The sequence below is a fragment of the Arachis hypogaea genome, chromosome 10 (assembly GCF_003086295.3).
Source record: "Arachis hypogaea cultivar Tifrunner chromosome 10, arahy.Tifrunner.gnm2.J5K5, whole genome shotgun sequence".
In the NCBI taxonomy this organism is placed as follows: domain Eukaryota; kingdom Viridiplantae; phylum Streptophyta; class Magnoliopsida; order Fabales; family Fabaceae; genus Arachis; species Arachis hypogaea.
This window is the reverse complement of record NC_092045.1, coordinates 87550774-87568208: the sequence shown is the minus strand read 5'-3', so window position 1 is coordinate 87568208 and position 17435 is coordinate 87550774. Positions and strand designations below refer to the sequence as shown.

The window sequence follows — 17435 nt, the reverse complement described above, 5'->3', positions numbered from 1 at the left end:
TCTTTTCAATCATATGTTTTCAAAATCAATTTCTTTCCTTTTTCAAAGATACTTACTATCAATTAATGATTTGATTCAACATTTCAAGTATGTTGCCTTTTCTGTTGAGGAAGGTTTAATGTTTGAATCATATCTTTTCTTGTTAGCCAAGGTTTTAATTTTTAAAATCAAATCTTTTAAAAATGTTTTTCAAATCATATCTTCTCAATCACATCTTTTTAAAACTAATCATATCTTCTTAACCACATCTTTTTTCAAAATAGTTTTCAATCAAATCTTTTTGATTTCTAATTTCAAAATCTTTTTCAAAAATCACTTTATCTCTTTCCCACTTTCATTTTCGAAAATTAAGTAATGTTTTTCAAAAATGTTTTCAAATTTTTTTTTTACTTAATTTTCGAAAATCACTCCCCTTCTTCTCACATCCTTCTATTTATGAACTAACAATATCCCTTAATGCAAAATTCGAACTCCATCTCCTTTGATAAGTTTGAATTTTCTACTTCTGTCTTCTACTCTTCTTTTCCTCTGACACCTAAAGGAATCTCTATACTGTGACATAGAGGATTCCACATTTTCTTGTTCTCTTCTCTTTCATATGAGCAGGAGCAGAGACAAAGGCATTCTTATTGAAGCTGATCCTGAACCTGAAAGGACCTTGAAGAGAAAGCTAAGAGAAGCCAAAGCACAACTCTCTTTAGAGGACCTGACCGAATTCTTCAAAGAAGAAGAACACATGGCAGCCGAAAACAACAATGCCAACAATGCAAGGAAGGTGCTGGGTGACTTTACTGCACCTACTCCCAACTTTGATGGGAGAAGCATCTCTATCCCTGCCATTGGAGCAAACAACTTTGAGCTTAAGCCTCAATTAGTTTCTCTAATGCAACAGAATTGCAAGTTCCATGGACTTCCATTGGAAGATCCTCTTCAGTTTTTAGCTGAATTCTTGCAAATCTGTGACACTGTCAAGACTAATGGGGTTGACCCTGAGGTCTACAGACTTATGCTATTCCCTTTTGCTGTAAGAGACAGAGCTAGGACATGGTTAGACTCACAACCTAAAGAAAGCCTGGACTCTTGGGAAAAGCTAGTCAATGCCTTCTTGGCAAAGTTCTTTCCACCTCAAAAATTGAGTAAGCTTAGAGTGGAAGTCCAAACCTTCAGACAGAAGGAAGGAGAATCCCTCTATGAAGTTTGGGAAAGATACAAACAATTAATCAGAAAGTGTCCTTCTGATATGCTTTCTGAATGGAGCATCATAGGAATTTTCTATGATGGTCTCTCTGAACTGTCCAAGATGTCCTTGGATAGCTCTGCTGGAGGCTCTCTTCATTTGAAGAAGATGCCTACAGAAGCTCAAGAGCTAATTGAAATGGTTGCAAATAACCAATTCATGTACACTTCTGAAAGAAATCCTGTGAACAATGGGATTAATCAGAAGAAAGGAGTTCTTGAGATTGACACTCTGAACGCCATATTAGCTCAGAACAAAATATTGACTCAACAAGTCAATATGATTTCTCAAAGTCTGTCTGGAATGCAAAATGCACCAAGCAGTACTAAGGAGGCTTCATCTGAGGAAGAAGCTTATGATCCTGAGAATCCTTCAATAGAAGAGGTGAATTACATGGGAGAACCCTATGGAAACACCTATAATCCTTCATGGAGAAATCATCCAAATTTTTCATGGAAGGATCAACAGAGACCTCAACAAGGTTTCAACAACAATAATGGTGGAAGAAACAGGTTTAGCAATAGCAAGCCTTTTCCATCATCTTCTCAGCAACAGACAGAGAGTTCTAAGCAGAATACCTCTGACTTAGCAACCATGGTCTCTGATCTAATCAAAACCACTCAAAGTTTCATGACTGAAACAAGGTCCTCCATTAGAAATTTGGAAGGACAAGTGGGTCAGCTGAGCAAGAAAATTACTGAACTCCCTCCTAGTACTCTTCCAAGCAATACAGAAGAAAATCCAAAAGGAGAGTGCAAGGCCATCAACATGGCTGAATTTTGGGAGGAAGAAGAGGCAGTGAACGCCACTGAGGAAGGCCTCACTGGGCGTCCACTGGCCTCCAATGAGTTCCTCAATGAGGAACCATGGGAATCTGAGGCTCAAACTGAGACCATAGAGATTCCATTGGACTTACTTCTGCCATTCATGAGCTCTGATGAGTATTCTTCCTCTGAAGAGGATGAGTATGTCACTGAAGAGCAAGTTGCTAAATACCTTGGAGCAATCATGAAGTTAAATGACAAGTTATTTGGAAATGAGACTTGGGAGGATGAAGCTCCTTTGCTCACCAAAGAACTGGATAACTTGTCTGGGCAGAAACTGCCTCAAAAGAGACAGGATCCTGGGAAGTTTTCAATACCTTGTACCATAGGCACCATGACCTTCAAGAAGGCCTTGTGTGACTTAGGGTCAAGTGTAAACCTCATGCCTCTCTCTGTAATGGAGAAGTTAGGGATCTCTGAGGTGCAAGCTGCAAAAATCTCACTAGAGATGGCAGACAACTCAAGAAAACAAGCCCATGGACTTGTAGAGGATGTTCTGGTTAAAGTTGAAGACCATTACATCCCTACTGATTTCATAGTCCTAGAGACTGGGAAGTACATGGATGAGTCCATCATCCTTGGCAGACCCTTCCTAGCCACTGCAAAGGCTGTGATTGATGTTGATAGAGGAGAGTTGATCATTCAAGTGAATGAAGAATCCTTGGTGTTTAAGGCTCAAGGATATCCCTCTGTCATCATGGAGAGGAAGCATGAAGAGCTTCTCTCAAAGCAGAGCCAAACAGAGCCCCCACAGTCAAACTCTAAGTTTGGTGTTGGGAGGCCACAACCAAACTCTAAGTTTGGTGTTGAACCCCCACATTCAAACTCTAAGTTTGGTGTTGGGAGGTTCCAACATGGCTCTGAATATCTGTGAGGCTCCATGAGAGTCCTCTGTCAAGCTAATGACATTAAAGAAGCGCTTGTTGGGAGGCAACCCAATGTTTTATAATTAACTATTTTCTTTTGTTATTTTATATTTTTGTAGGTTGATGATCATAAGAAGTCACAAAATCAATGAAAAAAGCAAAAACAGAATGAAAAACAGGAAGAAAAACAGCACACCCTGGAGGACGCACCCACTGGCGTTTAAACGCCAGTGAGGTTAGCTGTTGGGCGTTTAACGCCCAGTCTGGCACCATTCTGGGCGTTTAACGCCAGAAAGGGGCACCAGACTGGCGTTAAACGCCAGAAATGGGCAAGAAGCTGGCGTTAAACGCCAGAAATGGGCACCAGCCCGGTGTTTAACGCCAGAATTGGCACAAAACGAGATTTTGCTTGCCATTTGGTGCAGGGATGACTTTTCCTTGACACCTCAGGATCTGTGGACCCCACAGGATCCCCACCTACCCTACCACTCTCTCTCTTCTTCACCCATTCACCAATCACCTCAACACCTCTTCCCCAAAAACCCTTCACCCATCAAATCCCATCTTTCTCTTCACCACTCACATCCATCCTTCATAAAACCCCACCTACCTCACCATTCAAATTCAAACCACTTTCCCACCCAAACCCACCCTCAAATGGCCGAACCCTACCCTTCCCCTTGTCCTATATATACCCTCCTTCACTCCTTCATTTTCACACAACATACACCCCACTTCTCCCCTTCTTGGCCGAAAATAAAAGCCATTCCCTTTCCCCTCATTTCTTCTTCTTCTTCTACTCTCTTCTTTCTTCTTTTGCTCGAGGACGAGCAAACATTTTAAGTTTGGTATGGTAAAAGCATTGCTTTTTGTTTTTTCATAACCATTTATGGCATCCAAGGCCGGAGAAACCTCTAGAAAGAGGAAAGGGAAGGCAAAAGCTTCCACCTCCGAGTCATGGGAGATGGAAAGATTCATCTCAAGGGTGCATCAAGACCACTTCTATGAAGTTGTGGCCTTGAAGAAGGTGATCCCCGAGGTCCCTTTTTCACTCAAAAAGGGTGAATATCCGGAGATCCGACATGAGATCCGAAGAAGAGGTTGGGAAGTTCTTACCAACCCCATTCAACAAGTCGAAATCTTGATGGTTCAAGAGTTCTATGCCAATGCATGGATCACCAAGAACCATGACCAAAGTGTGAACCCGAATCCAAAGAATTATCTTACTATGGTTCGGGGGAAATACTTGGATTTTAGTCCGGAAAGTGTAAGGTTGGCATTCAATTTGCCTATGATGCAAGGAGATGAACATCCTTACACTAGAAGGGTCAACTTTGATCAAAGGTTGGACCAAGTTCTCACAGTCATATGTGAAGAGGGCGCCCAATGGAAGAGAGATTCAAGAGGAAAGCCGGTTCAATTGAGAAGGCATGACCTCAAACCCGTGGCTAGAGGATGGTTGGAGTTCATCCAACGCTCAATCATTCCCACTAGCAACCGGTCCGAAGTTACCATAGACCGGGCTATCATGATTCATAGCATCATGATTGGAGAAGAAATAGAAGTTCATGAGGTTATAACCCAAGAACTCTATAAGGTGGCGGACAAGTCCTCTACCTTGGCAAGGTTAGCCTTTCCTCATCTCATTTGTCACCTCTGTTATTCAGTTGGAGTTGACATAGAGGGAGACATCCCCATTGATGAGGACAAGCCCATCACTAAGAAGAGGATGGAGCACACAAGAGACCCCACTCATCATGAGATCCCTGAGATTCCTCAAGGGATGCACTTTTCTCCACAAAACTATTGGGAGCAACTAAACACCTCCCTAGGAGAATTGAGTTCCAACATGGGACAACTAAGGGTGGAGCACCAAGAACACTCCATCATCCTCCATGAAATTAGAGAAGATCAAAGAATCATGAGGGAGGAGCAACAAAGACAAGGAAGAGACATTGAGGAGCTCAAGCACTCCATAGGATCTTCAAGAGGAAGAAAGAGCCGCCATCACTAAGGTGGACCCGTTCCTTGATTTCCTTGTTCTTTATTCTTCTGTTTTTCGAAAATTAATGCTTATGTCTATCCATGTTTGTGTCTTGTGATCATTAGTGTCTTAGTGTCTATGCCTTAAAGTTATGAATGTCCTATGAATCCATCACCTTTCTTGAATAAAAACGTGCTTAATTGAAAAAGAAAAAGAATTGCATGAATTTTGAATTTTATAACAGTTTAATTATTTTGATGTGGTGGCAATATTTTTGTTTTCTGAATGTATGCTTAAACAGTGCATATGTATCTTGAATTTGTGGTTCATGAATGTTGGCTCTTGAAAGAATGATGAAAAAGGAGACATGTTACTGAGGATCTGAAAAATCATTACAATGATTCTTGAAGCAAGAAAAAGCATTACTATTCAAAAAAAAAAACGAAAAAAAAGAAAGAAAGAAAAAGAAAAAAATAAAGTTATGATCCAAGGCAAAAAGAGTGTGCTTAACAACCCTGGACACCTTTAATTGGGGACTCTAGCAAAGCTGAGTCACAATCTAAAAAGGTTCACCCAATTATGTGTCTGTGGCATGTATGTATCCGGTGGTAATACTGGAAGACAGAGTGCTTTGGGCCACAGCCAAGACTCAATAAATAGCTATGTTCAAGAATCATCATACTCTACTAGGAGAATCAATAACACTATCTGGATTCTAAGTTCCTAAAGAAGCCAATCATTCTGAATTTCAAAGAATAGAGTGAGATGCCAAAACTATTCAGAGGCAAAAAGCTAAAAGCCCCGCTCATCTAATTAATACTGATCTTCATAGATGTTTTTGGAATTCATTGCATATTCTCTTCTTTTTATCTTATTTGATTTTCAGTTGCTTGAGGACAAGCAACAATTTAAGTTTGGTGTTGTGATGAGCGGATAATTTGTACGCTTTTTGGCATTGTTTTTAGTATGTTTTTAGTATGATCTAGTTAGTTTTTAGTATATTTTTATTAGCTTTTAGTTAAAATTCACTTTTCTGGACTTTACTATGAGTTTGTGTGTTTTTCTATGATTTCAGGTATTTTCTGGCTGAAATTGAGGGACCTGAGCAGAAATCTGATTCAGAGACTAAAAAGGACTGCAGATGCTGTTGGATTCTGACCTCCCTGCACTCGAAGTGGATTTTCTGGAGCTACAGAAGCCCAATTGGCGCGCTCTCAACGGCGTTGGAAAGTAGACATCCTGGGCTTTCCAGCAATATATGATAGTTTATACTTTGCCCAAGATTTGATGGCCCAAACCGGCGTTCAAAGTCACCCTCAGAAATCCCAGCGTTAAACGCTGGAACTGGCACCCAAATGGGAGTTAAACGCCCAAACTGGCATAAAAGCTGGCGTTTAACTCCAAGAAGAGTCTCTACACGAAAATGCTTCATTGCTCAGCCCAAACACACACCAAGTTGGCCCGGAAGTGGATTTTTATGTCATTTACTCATTTCTGTAAACCTTAGGCTACTAGTTTTCTATAAGTAGGACCTTTTACTATTGTATTTTCATCGGAGAATCTTTGGACTTCTTTTGATCACTTTGGGAGGCTGGCCATTCGGCCATGCCTAGACCTTATGCTTATGTATTTTCAAACGGTGGAGTTTCTACACACCATAGATTAAGGTGTGGAGCTCTGCTGTACCTCGAGTATTAATGCAATTACTATTGTTCTTCCATTCAATTCCACTTGTTCTTGTTCTAAGATATCACTTGTTCTTCAACTTGATGAATGTGATGATCCGTGACACTCATCATCATTCTCACCTATGAACGTGTGACTGACAACCACCTCCGTTCTACCTTCGATTGGGTGAATATCTCTTGGATTCCTGATTGCACGATGCATGGTTGATCGCCTGACAACCGAGTGCTCGCCTGACAAACGAGCCAGCCATTCCGTGAGATCAGAGTCTTCGTGGTATAGGCAAGAACTGATGGCGGCATTCAAGAGAATCCGGAAGGTCTAACCTTGTCTGTGGTATTCTGAGTAGGATTCAATGATTGAATGACTGTGACGTGCTTCAAACTCCTAGCAGGCGGGGCGTTAGTGACAGACGCAAAAGAATCGATGGATTCTATTCCGGCCTGACCGAGAACCGACAGATGATTACCCATGCTATGACAGAGCATAGGCGACGTTTTCACTGAGAGGATGGGAGGTAGCCATTGACAACGGTGAAACCCTACATAAGCTTGCCATGGAAAGGAATAAGAAGGATTGGATGAAGACAGTAGGAAAGCAGAGAGACGGAAGGGAAGGCATCTTCATGCGCTTATCTGAAGCTCCTACCAATGAATTACATAAGTATCTCTATCTTTACCTTTATGTTTTTATGCGTTCATCACCATATCCATATGAGTTTGCCTGACTAAGATTTACAAGATGACCATAGCTTGCTTCATACTAACAATCTCCGTGGGATCGACCCTTACTCGCGTAAGGTTTATTACTTGGACGACCCAGTGCACTTGCTGGTTAGTTGTGCGAAGTTGTGTAATGCCATGGAATTGAGCTACCAAGTTTTTGGAGTTCATGACCGGGGATTATGAGAGTTGTGAAAAGTATTGTTCACAATTTCGCGCACCATTCAACCACAAAGGCGGCTAAATCCAGCCATGAGGGAGGTGGTGCAGAAAGAGGTCACTAAGTTACTAGAGGCTGGGATTATTTATCCTATTTCTAACAGCCCCTGGGTGAGCCCTGTTCATGTTGTCCCCAAGAAGGGAGGCATAACAGTGGTTCATAATGAAAAGAATGAACTGGTTCCTACAAGAACAGTTACAGGGTGGCGTATGTGTATTGACTACAGAAGGCTCAATACAGTCACCAGAAAGGATCATTTTCCTTTACCATTCATAGATCAGATGCTAGAGAGACTAGCAGGTCATGAATACTACTGCTTTTTAGACGGCTACTCAGGATACAACCAAATTGCAGTAGATCCTCAGGACCAAGAGAAAACAGCATTTACATGTCCTTCTGGGGTATTTGCCTACAGAAGGATGCCTTTTGGTCTATGCAATGCACCTGCAACCTTTCAGTGGTGCATGCTCTCTATCTTCTCAGATATGGTAGAGAAATTTCTGGAAGTCTTCATGGATGACTTTTCAGTATTTGGAGACTCATTCAGCTCCTGCCTTAACCATCTAGCACTTGTTCTGAAAAGATGCCAAGAGACCAACCTAGTTTTAAACTGGGAAAAATGTCACTTTATGGTGACTGAAGGGATTGTCCTTGGGCATAAAATTTCAAACAAGGGAATAGAGGTGGATCAAGCTAAAGTTGAAGTAATTGAAAAATTACCACCACCTACCAATGTTAAGGCAATCAGAAGCTTTCTAGGGCATGCAGGATTCTACAGAAGGTTTATAAAGGATTTTTCAAAAATTGCCAAACCTCTGAGTAATCTGCTAGCTGCTGACACGCCATTTATCTTTGATAAGGAGTGTCTGCAGGTGTTTGAGACCCTGAAAGCTAAGCTGGTCACAGCACCAGTCATCTCTGCACCAGACTGGACATTACCATTTGAACTAATGTGTGATGCCAGTGACCATGCCATTGGTGCAGTATTGGGACAAAGGCATGGTAAGCTTCTGCATGTCATTTATTATGGCAGCCGTATCCTAAATGATGCACAGAAGAACTACACAACCACAGAAAAGGAGTTACTTGCAGTGGTTTATGCCATTGACAAGTTCAGATCTTATTTAGTAGGATCGAAAGTGATTGTGTACACTGACCATGCTGCTTTTAAATATCTACTCACAAAGCAGGATTCAAAGCCCAGGCTCATAAGATGGGTGTTGCTTCTGCAAGAGTTTGATATAGAAATAAGAGACAGAAAAGGGACAGAGAATCAAGTAGCTGATCACCTGTCAAGGATAGAACCAGTAGCAGGAGCGTCCCTCCTTCCTACTGAGATCTCTGAAACCTTTCTGGATGAGCAATTGTTTGCTATTCAGGAAGTTCCGTGGCTTGCAGACAGTGCAGACTATAAAGGTTCTCCTTCTGTAACCATGGAGAGGAAGCATGAAGAGCTTCTCTCAAAACAGAGTCAAACAGAGCCCCCACAGTCAAACTCTAAGTTTGGTGTTGGGAGGTCACAACCAAACTCTAAGTTTGGTGTTGGGAGGCTCCAACATTGCTATGAGCCTCCGTGAGGCTCCATGAGGGCCCACTGTCAAGCTACTGACATTAAAGAAGCGCTTGTTGGGAGGCAACCCAATGTTATATTTTATCTAATTTCCGTTGTTATTTTATGTTTTCTATAGGTTGATGATCATGAGAAGTCACGAAATCAATTGAAAAAGCAAAAACAGAAAGAAAAATAGAAAGAAAAACAGCACACCCTGGAGGAGAACTTGCTGGCGTTTAAACGCCAGTAAGACTAGCAGATGGGCGTTTAACGCCCAGTTTGGCACCATTCTGGGCGTTTAACGCCAGAAAGGGGCACCAGATTGGCGTTAAACGCCAGGAATGGGCACCAAGCTGGCGTTAAACGCCAGAAATGGGCACCAGCCCGGCGTTTAACGCCAGAATTGGCATAAGGAGCATTTTTGCTCGCCACTTGGTGCAGGGATGACTTTTCCTTGACACCTCAGGATCTGTGGACCCCACAGGATCCCCACCTACCCCACCACTCTCTCTCTTCTTTATTCTTTAGCTCGAGGACGAACAAACCTTCTAAGTTTGGTGTGGTAAAAGCGTTGCTTTTTGTTTCTCATTAACCATTTATGGCACCTAAGACCGGAGAAACCTCTAGAACGAGGAAAGGAAGGCAAAAGCTTCCACCTCCGAGTCATGGGAGATGGAGATATTCATCTCAAGGGGTGCACTTTCCTCCACAAAAAAACTATTGGGAGCAAATCAATAGTTCCCTAGGAGAATTGAGTTCCAACATGGGACAACTAAGGGTGAAGCACCAAGAACATTCCATCCTCCTCCATGAAATTAAAGAAGATCATAGAATCATGAGAGAGGAGCAACAAAGGCAAGGAAGAGACATTGAGGAAGAACAAGCTGCCATCACTAAGGTGGACCCGTTCTTTAATCTCCTTGTTCTTTATTTTCTATTTTTCAAATTTTTATGCTTATGTTTATCTATGTTTGTGTCTTATTACATGATCATTAGTATCTTAGTGTCTATGCCTTAAAGCTATGAATGTCCTATGAATCCATCACCTCTCTTAAATGAAAAATGCTTTAATCACAAAAGAACAAGAAGTACAGGATTTCAAATTTATCCTTGAAAGTAGTTGAATTAGTTTGATGTGGTGACAATACTTTTTGTTTTCTGAATGAATGCTTGAACAGTGCATATGTCTTTTGAATTTGTTGTTTTAAGAATGTTAAAATTGTTGGCTCTTGAAAGAATGAGGGAAAAGGAGAACTGTTATTGAGGATCTGAAAAATCATCAGAATGATTCTTGAAGCAAGAAAAAGCAGTGAATACAAAAAAAAAGAAGAGATTTTCGAAAAAAAAAGAAAGAAAGAAAAAGAAAAAGAAAGAAAAAGAAAGAAATAAAGTTGTGATCCAAGGCAAAAAGAGTGTGCTTAAGAACCCTGGACACCTCTAATTGGGGACTCTAGCAAAGCTGAGTCACAATCTGAAAAGGTTCACCCAATTATGTGTCTGTGGCATGTATGTATCCGGTGGTAATACTGGAAAACAGAGTGCTTTGGGCCACAGCCAAGACTCATACACTAGCTATGTTCAAGAATCATTATACGTAACTAGGAGAATCAATAACATTATCTGAGTTCTGAGTTCTTATAGATGCCAATCATTCTGAACTTCAAGGGATAGAGTGAGATGCCAAAACTGTTCGGAGGCAAAAAGCTACTAGTCCCGCTCATCTAATTGGAGCTAAGTTTCCTTGATATTTTGGAGTCTATAGTATATTCTCTTCTTTTTATCCTATTTTGATTTTCAGTTGCTTGGGGACAAGCAACAATTTAAGTTTGGTGTTGTGATGAGCGGATAATTTATACGCTTTTTGCCATTATTTTTAGTATGTTTTTAGTATAATCTAGTTAGTTTTTAGAATATTTTTATTAGTTTTTAGTTAAAATTCACTTTTCTGGACTTTACTATGTTTTTGTGTGTTTTTCTGTGATTTCAGGTATTTTCTGGCTGAAATTGAGGGTCCTGAGCAAAAATCTGATTCAGAGACTGAAAAGGACTGCAGATGCTGTTGGATTCTGACCTCCCTGCACTCGAAGTGGATTTTCTGGAGCTACAGAAGCCCAATTGATGCGCTCTCAACGGCGTTGGAAAGTAGACATCCTGGGCTTTCCAGCAATATATGATAGTCCATACTTTGCCCAAGATTTGATGGCCCAAACCGGCGTGGTAAATCAGCCTCAGAAATTCCAGCGTTAAACGCCGGAACTGGCATAAAACTTGGAGTTAAACGCCCAAACTGGCATAAAAGCCGGCGTTTAACTCCAGAAAAGGTATCTACACGAAAATGTTTCAATGCTCAGCCCAAGCACACACCAAGTGGACCCAGAAGTGGATTTTTACGTCATTTACTCATCTCTGTATACCCTAGGTTACTAGTTTACTATTAATAGGATCTTTTGACATTGTATCTGTACCTCATGACACTTTACACGTTTTCTTTGTGTATCTTCCACGGCATGAGTCTCTAAACCCCATGGTTGGGGGTGAGGAGCTCTGCTGTGTCTTGATGGATTAATGCAATTACTACTGTTTCTCATTCAATCATGCTTGCTTCCATTCTAAGATAATACTTGTTCTTAACCCGGATGAATGTGATGATCCGTGACAATCATCATCATTCTCAACTATGAACGTGTGCCTGACAACCACCTCCGTTCTACCTTAGATTAAGTAGTTATCTCTTGGATTCTTTAACCGGAATCTTCGTGGTATAAGCTAGAACTGATGGCGGCATTCAAGAGAATCCGGAAGGTCTAAACCTTGTCTGTGGTATTCTGAGTAGAATTCAATGATTGGATGACTGTGACGTGCTTCAAACTCCTAGCAGGCGGGGCATTAGTGACAGACGCAAAAGAATCATTGGATTCTATTCCGGCCTGACCGAGAACCGACAGATGATTAGCCATGCTGTGACAGAGCATAGGAACATTTTCACTGAGAGGATGGGAGGTAGCCATTGACAATGGTGAAACCCTACATACAGCTTGCCATGGAAGAAACCGTGCGTGTTTGATGAAGAAGACAGTAGGAAAGCAGAGATTCAGAGGACAGAGCATCTCTAAAACCTCAACCTATTCTCCATTACTGCAAAACAAGTAACCATTTCATGTTCTTTTGCTTTTCACAATCAATCCTGATAATTTCTGATATCCTGACTAAGATTTACAAGATAACCATAGCTTGCTTCAAGCCGACAATCTCCGTGGGATCGACCCTTACTCACGTAAGGTATTACTTGGACGACCCAGTGCACTTGCTGGTTAGTTGTGCGGGATTGCAAAAGTGTGATTTCAATTTCGTGCACCAGCCGCCAACAAAGTCATATTGGCAGGGTTAAAACGAAGACTGCAAGATGCAAAGGAGCCTGGGCAGAGGAGCTTCCACAGGTTCTATGGGCATATCGAACGACGCCACATTCGACCACAAAGGAATCCCCTTTCCGATTAGCATACGGAATGGAGGCAATGATTCCGGTAGAAATTGAAGAAGGATCGCATAGAGTAGTCCATTATAATGAGGGGGCAAACTCCCAACTTCAGAGGGAAGAACTCGACCTACTACCTGAAATCCAGGAAAGAGCTCGGATTAGAGAAGAAGCTCTAAAACGTCGAATGGCTTCCAGATATAATCAAAGGGTAGTACCAAGAAGTTTTGCTGAGAACGATCTCATCTTAATCCGAAACGACATTGGAACAACCCGGCCCGGAGAAGGGAAGCTGGAAGCAAACTGGAAAGGACCCTACCGAGTCATAAAAGTACTTGGGAAGGGCTACTACCGACTGTCCGAACTCGATGGACGAGAGCTTCCCAGATCATGGCATGCCTGCAACCTAAGAAGGTACTACAGCTAGAAAAGGCAACGGATCTCACTAGTGGATGTGCTCTTTTTTCTGAAAAGGTTTTTTAATGAGGCACCATGTTGAGATCTAAGTCATGCCCGACTTAAAGGGATAAGAAAATTCCCACATGTATATATTTGCATTTTTTTCTTTGAATAAAGTCTATTTAGATATTCTATAAAGAATCCAAGACGCATTAATCTGAAGTATTCATCGTCCGATTATAAAGCGACAGGTCAACAGAAAGTGAAAAACAATTTCACTGCGCGACCACGATAAAGATAAATCATCCGATAAAGGTGAAAACGCGATTCACCCAAAGGACGATCTAAAGATGCCAACCACTTTCTACAAATCGGCAAAGATGAACACAGAATAATGTAAGAAGTTATCAAAAGTGATCTAAAAAAGAACCTGACGAGGTCTTACGGATCGCTAAAATAATAACTTAAGGACTGGTCGAACAAACCAAGTCAACCCAAGTTATAAGTAAACCCTGGAAAGTGGTCTGGCCAACCCTATTAAAGAGGATTACTTTAACTTAGAAGGGCCTGACATAACAAAGTCAGCCCAAAACAAAAAGTTATACAAGTAGTCCCTGAAAGAGATCTGACAAAGATCCAAGAAAGAGGACTACAAAAAATAACTTAAAGGAGACCGACATAACCAAGTCGGACTCCTATCACTAAAAAGTTATACAAGTAGTCCCTGAAAGAGATCTGACAAAGATCCAAGAAAGAGACTACAAAAAATAACTTAAAGGAGACCGACATAACCAAGTCGGACTCCTACCACTAAAAAGTTATCAAAATAATCCCTGAAAGAGACCTGACAAAGGTCCAAGAAAGAGGATTACAAAAAAAAATAACTTAAAGGAAACCGACATAACCAAGTCGGACTCCTACTACAAATAAAGTTATAAAAGTAATCCCCGAAAGAGACCTGACAAAGGTCCAAGAAAGAGGATTACAGAAATAACTTAAAGGGGGACCAGCGCAAAAGAACCACCAGGAAATAAGTTGGACCCATAAGTCACAACCTCAAAGGAACCAAGCTACAAACAATAAAACAAAGCAATTCGAGGAGCTCGAGATGCAAGATTTCAGACAGTAGAAAACTGAAAAGATGCCAAGTCAAAAAACTACATCTATTACTCCACAAAGTTATAAGGCCCAGGAAGGCCACCAAAACCTACCGCGAAGGGATAGCGAGCTACCGTTTGTTTTTCAAAATAAAAGTTGCTAAACAAGCAACTAGGAAATATCAGCAATTAAACAAACAAAGTTTTAAAAAGCCCACAAGCCGGGCCAACTACATAAACATCTAGAAAGAGATCAGCAAGCATCAGGAGCCTTCTTGGCATCATCAGGACAAGGAGAAGGAGGACGAGTCTGAATAGGCACGACATCTATAGTTCCATCCTCCCGGTTCAGAACCTGGCAATCCGAATCAGGTGCAACCGGCAAAACAGAAGAGGTCGACACTTTGGCAGAGGACACAGGAGGAGGATCAGCATCATCATCACCATCGTCATCAGGGACAATTCTGCCATCCCTGACAACATTGTCCAGGCTGAAAGGGGTGAGATCGGCCTCGGGAGCAATGACCCGAACTTGCTCCTTCAAGTTCTCGTAAGCAGCGGTCACGCTGCCAACGAGATGACCCTGGAGCTCAGAATAATCTTCCCGGGCATTATTCAACTCCTCCCTCAGGCGCATCACCTCCCGATAAGTCGTAACGTAACTCTCCTTATGCATGAAGGCTGTGTCCTCGGCCAACCTCAAAGAAGCCGCCAGTGAAAGAGAACTCGCCTTCTCATTCTCTAGATCCTTCTCCAACTTGGTCACCTTTAATTCAAGCTCCTCCTTCAGCCCCTTCATCCGGTCAAACTCCTGCTTTGTCTCCTCCATAAATGCCTTGGTAGCATGGAGAGGAAGATTTTGAGCAGTCCGGTATATAGCAGCCGCCATAAATGTCATCTGTACGTGATTTCGGGCCATAAATTCCAAATGATGAAGGATGGACACATCGTCCATTGAGAGGGTACCATAGGGACCGATTTGCTGATCTACAAACTCAATGGCATTGAAATCAGGGGCATTGAGGTCAAAGGGCTCAGCCGTCTTTTGCTTCTTACTTGGAGGGGCAGCAGATGGAGCGGCAGAAGTAGGATGAGGATCCACCAAGCGGACCTGAGGTGTTGGGATCACCTTCTTCACCCCGGGGGAACCCGGCACTGATGGCTTCTCGCGCACATAGGAGGACCCCTCCCTAGCCGCCTTGGCAGCAATATTTGTGGCAGCAGTCGCCTTCTGCGCCCTCTTAAAAGCTTTCATAGATTCGTTATTCTTCATTGCCTCTGCAAATAAAACAGAAAGTTAAGCTACAAGTCGGACAAGTCGGAAAGACAACTACAAGCAACAACAGATAATAAAAGAAACACAAGATACCCAGTTCAGTTTGAAGAAGAGAAGGATTGGTTAGAAATTTCTTTGTATCAAGATGGGGAGGTTGACCCCAGTGTTCTTCCAAAACAGTAACAAAGGCTCGCTCAGCCTCATCCAACATTTCCCAAGAATACCTGGAGACCCTCACGTCTTTTTGCCATTCCAAGGGAAAGGCAGGCTCATCATTTTCATCCAGGAAAAAGGGCCGAGTTCCTTCAACAGCTCGGACCTTGAAAAAGTAGTTTTTAAAATCACGGAATGACTGGTCAAACATGGAAAAGACCTTCTTTCCCTGGGTGGAACGAAAGGAGACCCAAACTGACTTCTTTTTCACCACTCCGGGCTTAGTCAAGACAAACAAGTAGAAAAAGAGATTGGGAAGCAGGAATACCAAAACCATTGCACAACAATTGGAAAATTTTTATGAAACCCTAGGAATTGGGGTGAAGTTGAGAGGGGACAACATTACAGGACCATAACAGGTCGGTTTCAAATTGAGTAAAAGGAAGGGTAATACCCAGCTGACCAAAGAAAAAATCATAAGCATAAAAGAAAGGGCGACCATCAACAACCCGAGTTGAAAAGCAGACTCTCTCGTCAGAAGAGGGAGGGACAAGTTCATAATTCTTCTCATCACCAGACTTACTACAGACACTATAAAACTGCCTAAGCTAAGCACAAAACTCAGAATCAACCAGCGAGACACACATGAAAACCATGGAGTCCACCCAATCGGCCATACCCGCAGGGACCTGGGAAGGCATCTCTACAACGTTATTTCGGGAAGACATGAGGTCAACTAAATCCTACAAAAAGAAGAGAAGAATGGATTACTTAAAAACATTCCGGACGAGGAGCAAAACATCTCGACAAACAGAAAGGGAAAACCCCAAGACTCAAGATAAGAAAGTCTGGGGGCATCCCTTGGAGGAAGTAAACAGGTAAGGTTTTCAGGTTATTTCTATAGCCTACATCCCGGCACTCATCAAAAAGAAAATAAAATCCCGAAAGAAACAAAAGAAGCAAAAAATGCAAAAACACCACCCTTCTACAGTTTATCAGAAAAAGTATCGCTCCTACAGTTTATCAGTGAAAAACACTACTGCTACAGTTTATCAGAACACCAAAAGGACTAAGAAGAAAAACAGCAAAGGCGCAAACTTTTTTGAAATCAAGTAAAAAATCATTAGCAAAAGCACAGGCAGAAACGGCGGCAACATGCAAAAAAAAGATTCAAGCAAACAAAGAAGAGATTCGCACCAAAAAAGGGGAAAAATCCAAAGCATGCAACAAGTCAAGCATGATAAAAACAGAAAGATCCAAACTTTCTCCAAAAGGAAAATCAAAAGGAAAACTCCATCGCAAAGACAAAAATAAACAAGGAAACACGAAATGGGACTAACCTGGAGACGAAAGAAGCTTCGAAGAAAAGAATGGAAGCGCAGAAACAAAGGTTGCCCAGAAAATCGCCAAGTGACGCCGCAACGCAAGAAAGCAGACGCGCAAACAAAAGACAGAGAGCAGATAAGAGAAACAGAAAATGAGAGAGTAAAGGCAGAAGTTACAAAAAGAAGAAGAAAAACCGTTTTTGATCGAGAAAAATCAAAATAAAGCCAAGAGAGAATGGGGGCAATTAATGCCAATTAAATGCGGATGTTAAAATCGCTTGCGTTCCCAAAAAAGCGCTAATACAAAAGCGCGCGCTTTTAGAGGAAAACGTTCTACATTCAAAAATCTACAAAAGAAGAAATCGACAAAATGCTTGAACTCGGTTTCACTAAAAAAAAGGAACGACGTCAAAAGACTTGACCTCAAACAAGAAAACCGAGCTCAAGCAGGGGCACTGTTCATACCCTGGGTCGAGCTGACCGACCCGGGATGTTTAGCGACAAGGCGACCGACTTCTTCAGGTCAGACTATCCGATCTCTTCTCAAAAGAGCTCGGCCAAATCGACAGGAAAGCCCAATAAAAGGGCCCAAATAGAGGAACACGACCCAAATCCAGAG

The 17435-nt window shown here is 41.8% G+C and overlaps 1 non-coding gene across 1 annotated transcript; it reads right to left on the bottom strand.

The window, feature by feature from the left end:
- Positions 1-1138: 1138 nt before the first annotated feature.
- On the bottom strand, positions 1139-1246 carry LOC112718790 (small nucleolar RNA R71). The gene has a single exon (XR_003161118.1). It is a non-coding gene; the product is annotated as a small nucleolar RNA R71 (small nucleolar RNA).
- Positions 1247-17435: the final 16189 nt, after the last annotated feature.